The sequence below is a fragment of the Dendrobates tinctorius genome, unplaced genomic scaffold (assembly GCF_039654945.1).
Source record: "Dendrobates tinctorius isolate UK_male_01 unplaced genomic scaffold, ASM3965494v1 ptg000008l, whole genome shotgun sequence".
NCBI classification, from domain to species: Eukaryota; Metazoa; Chordata; class Amphibia; order Anura; family Dendrobatidae; genus Dendrobates; species Dendrobates tinctorius.
In genome coordinates, this window is record NW_027361676.1 from 16140598 (window position 1) to 16146597 (window position 6000).

The following is a 6000-nucleotide window of genomic DNA, read 5'->3' on the forward strand; positions in this document are numbered from 1 at the left end:
TTTATGGGGCGGCTGGGGGCAGATGTTTGTATCCAGGGGGGCCAATAACCATGGACCCTTCCTAGGCTATGAATATCTGTACCCAGTCGTCGGCTTTTCCTCTTTGGCGCAGAAAATTGCGCGGGAGCCCACGCCATTTTTTCCAGTTTTTTTCCAAAATTAAACATATTGTTTATTAATAAACATCGGCCTTGCTATTATACAGAGTGGGCCATTTATATGGATACACCTAAATAAAATGGGAATGGTTGGTGATATCAACTTCCTGTTTGTGGCACATTAGTATATGGGAGGGGGGGAATTTTTCAAGATGGGTGGTGACCATGGTGGCCATTTTGAAGTCGGCCAGAAGAAATGCTAGTCTAAGGGGGTCAGATTCCTTGTAGGAATGCTCGAACCTGACACCCATAATGTGGTGGTGCACCATCTGGCTGGAAAAACTCAGGGAACGTGCCATCTTCAGTGCATAAAAAGGGCACCACATCATCATGTAGCAATTTCAGATATCCAGTGGCAATGACTATGTTTGCACCCCATATACCACACCATACCATCAATTATGGGTGTCAGGTTCAAGCATTCCTACATGAACAGTTTCCTGGAAAGTGGAATGGTCTTCGTGGGCCAGTTGAATGTCCACTAAGGTCTCCCGATCTGACCCCCTTATACTTTTATCTTTGGGGTCATCTGAAGGCAATTGTCGATGCTGTGAAGATACGAGATGTGCAGCATCTGAAAAAATGGATACTGGAAGCCTGCTCTAGCATTTCTTCTGCAGTGTTTCTATCAGTGTGTCAAGAGTGGGAGAAAAGGTTTGCATTGACAATCCAAAACAATGGACAACACTTTGAACACATTTTATAAGTTGTCATAAACTTGTAAATAACTCATGAAAGAATAAAGTTATGTTAAAACCAAGCACATCATTGTTTTTCTTGTGATATTCTCAATAAGTTTGATGTGTCACATGACTCTTCCCATTGAAAAAAATAAAGTTGGATCCAAAATGGCTGACTTCAAAATGACCACCATGGTGATCACCCATCTTGAAAATTTCCCCCCTCCCATATACTAATGTGCCACAAACAGGAAGTTGATATCACTAATCATTCCCATTTTATTTAGGTGTATCCATATAAATGGCCCACCCTGTATATCTATCTAACAATCTATAGATATATATGTATAGATATATCTATCTATCTATAGATAGATATATCTATGGATACATATATCTATATATATATATATCTATCTATCCATATTTCTATCTATCCATATCTATCTATATCTATCCATAGATATATCTATCCATATATATATCTATCTGTTGTAGTGCAGCGCTTACTGCACGGGTTTGGAGACCACTCACTTGGCTGCGATATTCAGGCACACCAGAATGATCTTTCATTTAAAACAGTCTATGCAGTTTATTATGCCATCATAAACTGCTAAGGAACATGTCATACATCACATGATCCATAGCATTTTACAGGATATGGCTTTAACTCGCAGTTCCTAAACCTGCTGGACCTCTATGTCCAGTTACCGGGGGCGACCACACGCCAAACAGTTCCTTAATGTTCATGGAACAATACAAGCATCAACAGTCTGTGGAGGTACCTTACAGGAGCTCCTGCTCCAGACACCGTCTTCTTGTCAGTTCTTTCTCCCGGGGAAGCTGTCTTGCTGGGATCACCATACTTGTGACCAGGGCACAACCCTCAGTCCAGACGCAGGGTCATCACAGACTCTGCTCACACATGGCCTCTCTGGGTGCTATTCAGGACATCCGTCCCCCCTGGGACCATCCAAAACCCAGGCCTTATCAGGTGCTATTCAGGGATCCGATCCTACTCCCAAGACCTCCCAACACACTGGCCTCCAGGTCCAAGTGCCTCCCCATGCACTCTTCAGGAAGTTAGCAACTTTCAACACGCAGGCTTCCAGGTTCAGGGTCACCACCCCCTTGTGGGACTTCACCAGTTTTAGGGACACCACCCCACTATGGGTTTCCACCCCCATCTGGGCAACTATCCCTGTTTGAGTTACCGCCCATTTTGAGACTCCACCCCCTTCTGGGCAACCATCCCTGTTTGGGTCACCTCCCCTTTTGGGACTCTACCCCCTTTAAGAGACACCACCCCTCTCTGGGATTCACCCCATGGACTCCCCATGGTACTCTCAGGTCTGAGTTCACACAGTACACTTATGTCTCTCGGGGCTTGTACTGGCCCTTTAAGAGGTTGTACGCTCTGGACATCTTACGACACCTCACCAGCTCCTTCTGGCACTGCCACAGCTCCTGCTGTAGCAACAAACCACCGGCACCTCTGGCTGCCAATCACAAGCTGTTGCTGCTGTCACTGCAACTTCTGCTGCTTCAAAACCTCTTGCTAACGCAAGGCCCTGCATGGCTCCGCATTGCCAACTTGGTGGACGGGCCGATCCACAGCAAACTTCGCAACCCCGCCGAGTTACAGCCAGACGCTTGTAATCTTCATGGCCCCACCGAGCCACTGCAAGCTGTCTTTGAAAAAAAAAAAGTTGTGACCCCGCCGAGCCACAGCAATCACCTCCACACGTGCTTTCTGGACCGTTGCCTGCAGTCTAGCACCATATGTAGATCTATCTATCTACTGTATCAATAGATCTATCTATCTATCTATCTATCTATCTATCTATAGATCTATCTATCTATCTATGCATCTACTGTATCTATCTATCTATCTATCTGCGTGTGTAATGGAGTATGCAAAATAAGAGGTTGGACAAAGAAATGACATCACAACTCTTTTTTTATTAAATAACATACTGTATCTTTAGCTTACAAAAACACAGACAAATCTGCAGGGAAAAAACGCTTGAAAATCCGCACACAAAACGCATCAAAAACATGCGGAATTTTACCTGGTTTTTCTGCCAAGAGAAGTAGATTCTGTGCAGAAAATTCTGCAGGCAAATCTGCAACGTGTGCACATACCCTAGATAATCCATCTGGTCCAAATGTGTAGAACCTAACGTTTGTCAAAATGAATCAGTCATGGATCAGTGCTAACTTTCAAACTTTCATTCATCTACAGCTGATTCCAATGAATAAAGTGTCCATACCATCTGCATACCTGCATAACTGTCTATTGTCTATGTGCTATATTGTTCTACTGCCACCAGTACTGATGACTCACGCTTAGCTGGGTATCTGCTCCCATTCCATTATATAATCTATAGTGTAGTTATGTTGTTGTAGTGGTTTCTGTTGCTGGCCCTAAACTACCCCACATCTCTTTGACCACTGTGATTTGCAGTACTAGACTGTACTGTCACTGCCAGTGCTACAGTGGCTGGTCATACATTGCTGCACAGATTCTAATCTGCCTCGTCCTAATCCTTTACCATTTTCTGCTGCTTCTGTTGCTGTCACTGCAAAGCCTGTACAGTCACACATCTCCTAGCTGCTACCTATTTTTAGAGTGCTAAACAGTGCTACCCTCATTAGGGTACACAAACATGAATCAGCTCCCAAAATAGGTCACATTTATGGTAAAACCGCAGTGACAAGCCATTGCTTGTTCACTTTAAAAACAACTAGCATGTTCCTGCCCCATAAAAAAGGGATAATTTTTGGATGGCTTGAAAAAAAGCCTTTATAATTGTCATGCCTTCAGATGGCGCATGTGGTTCAAGGACCCACTGTACCACAGGGCCGACTTGTCTAGGAAGGGGCGCAGCTAATCGGCTACCTGGACACAGTGGAGACAGACTGTGCTGCAGTAGCCGCAAGGTACCAGTCCTAGGCAGCTGCCGAACCCAGAGGTCTGTGTCGCTGATGTGGGGAGATGTGACCAGGGTTACTGATAAGAAGGTAATGGAGACTGACTGACTGTATGGACAACTTGGATATTGAAATAGGTTATTGTTCACACACGTAGTTATCAGGAAACACTTCTGGAGCTGGCTGCACTAGGACCAGGGACAATGGACACAGGACTGGTTGCACTCGTACGAATAGACTGGGTATAGGTACCGCAGATGCTGCTTCTGGATTAGGATACCATCGAAGCAGTCACAGGAACACAGACAAACAATGCTAGGCTAACAAGAGCACAGGATACAGGAATAACTTTAACAGACTAAGGAAGCGGGAACTGCCAATGCACAGATGCACACACCAACACCACTAAGACTAAACTATAGAGGTTGCTCAGACACGTCCCTATTGGGGAGGGTGCCTTTTATACAAGATGCCTCAAAGCTACTGTCTGGGGGAATTTTACCATGTATATGAGCTGTCCCTTTCAGGGCACGGGAGCACACACACTCGTGCACTAGGCGCCCCGCGAGAACACAGTGCGTTGTGCACAAGGGAGGAGAAGGCAGCTCACAAGGATGCTTCTGCACCCGGGGTCGTGAATAAGACGGCGTTGTCGCATAGTGGGAGGAGAGGAAGCATGCGGAGGTGCCGGCAGACATTACAATAATTGTTTAATCAATTTATGAATAGTAAACCATTGAGAAATCCTTATTTCTTCAGATTCAAAACAGTACACCAGTTTTGACTCCCTAAATAAAGGGATAATTTTTGAACAGATTGTGCTGAAGCTATTGTTACTTTATTTAGTAATGAAAAAATGGTCTTGCTATTCCCCAAACAGGGATAATTAACAGGGATACTCTCAGTTTGAAAAAGCCATAGCTTCTTCTGCTTGCATCATCTGTGTATAAACACCATGAAGGCAGGGATCTGCACCAAAATGAGATTTTTTTTGACAGTTTAATCAATTTATATAGGCTAAAAAGTCTAAAACTGAAGCGTGTAGCTAAGTAAGCTGCTGGTTCCAACTGCAACCCATACGTTTACACCTTACCAGAAAGATTGAGGTCAATCTGATATTAAAAAGGCTGTGTTTGAATTACTAAGCTAAATAAATACCCAGGACAACTCCGAATGTTATACACAAATTTTTCAGGCAGTTGCACAAAATTCATGAACTGCATGCACAATTTTGATGAATTTGGTGCAAAAAATCGGTGAATAACATGTGACAAAAAAGGGACTTTAAAATATCCTGATATGATGAATCAGGCCTTATGTTTATACAATGCAGGTGGCCTGAGGAAGGAATCATGAAACGTGCGTTGGGGTGGGAAAGGACGCCATTAGCACTACAGCACTTTACTGGGCTCCCGTGTGCCACTGTATATCTGACCCCAATTGAGGTAATGTGCAATACAATTTAATTTTTGTGAGCCTTATGTATCTGATGGGTAGTCACATGGGATTTTAAGTTGGGTAATTTTTCCTCTTTCCCTGTGTATATGTCGTATTGGATCATAGAGTCTTATCATTATATATAACTGCACTAGTTGTTATTTTGTATTGCTGTCAGTGGATTCTAAGGGATATTTTTCTAAATCTTCAATGTATTATTAGTGCTTTGGTGGTCCTTTTTTCCTATTGTGAGGCACCTTGTAGATAATTATGTATGACATTGGTTCATTTATTTAAAAAAAATATATTAATAAAACATGATTTTTTAACGGACCTTTTTGCTGGTTTGGTTCTTTGGTGGTGCACTGGACATTTTTATACGTCCATGTTCACACGTGTGGTTTTGAATGTATTGTAATTGAACCTAAGATTTTGTGGACTTTTCTCAGGTTGATATTAATGCAATGTACTATGTTGCAAACCTCTGTAACACTTCACATTTGGCTGTAATTCTTTTTTAGTTTAATGATTTAAATCCAGAAAACATATGCTGTGTAAGAACAAGAATGCCAAATTTTGGGTGACATTAAGCTGAGCAGGGTAGTGGGAGGGCGAGGTGTTGTGTTATAGATGAACTGTGATGACGTAAGGAGTTTCTGGCTTACCAGCAGTCCAGTGCTCTCATAAATTCTCTGGACAAGTCTTTAGTGACACGTTATATATGGCTGACTCATTACCCTGCAGGTGATTTTTCCTCTCAGAGACATATTGTAAGAGATGAGGAGACCATG

At 43.0% G+C, this 6000-nt stretch overlaps 1 long non-coding RNA gene across 1 annotated transcript in view; it reads left to right on the top strand.

Annotated features, from left to right (window-relative positions):
* LOC141089416 (uncharacterized) overlaps window positions 1-5211 on the top strand; it is a 184010-nt gene extending 178799 nt beyond the window's left edge. The window contains exon 3 of the long non-coding RNA XR_012232279.1: window positions 5106-5211. This is a non-coding gene — a long non-coding RNA (uncharacterized lncRNA). The remainder of the gene's footprint in view (window positions 1-5105) is intronic.
* Window positions 5212-6000: the final 789 nt, after the last annotated feature.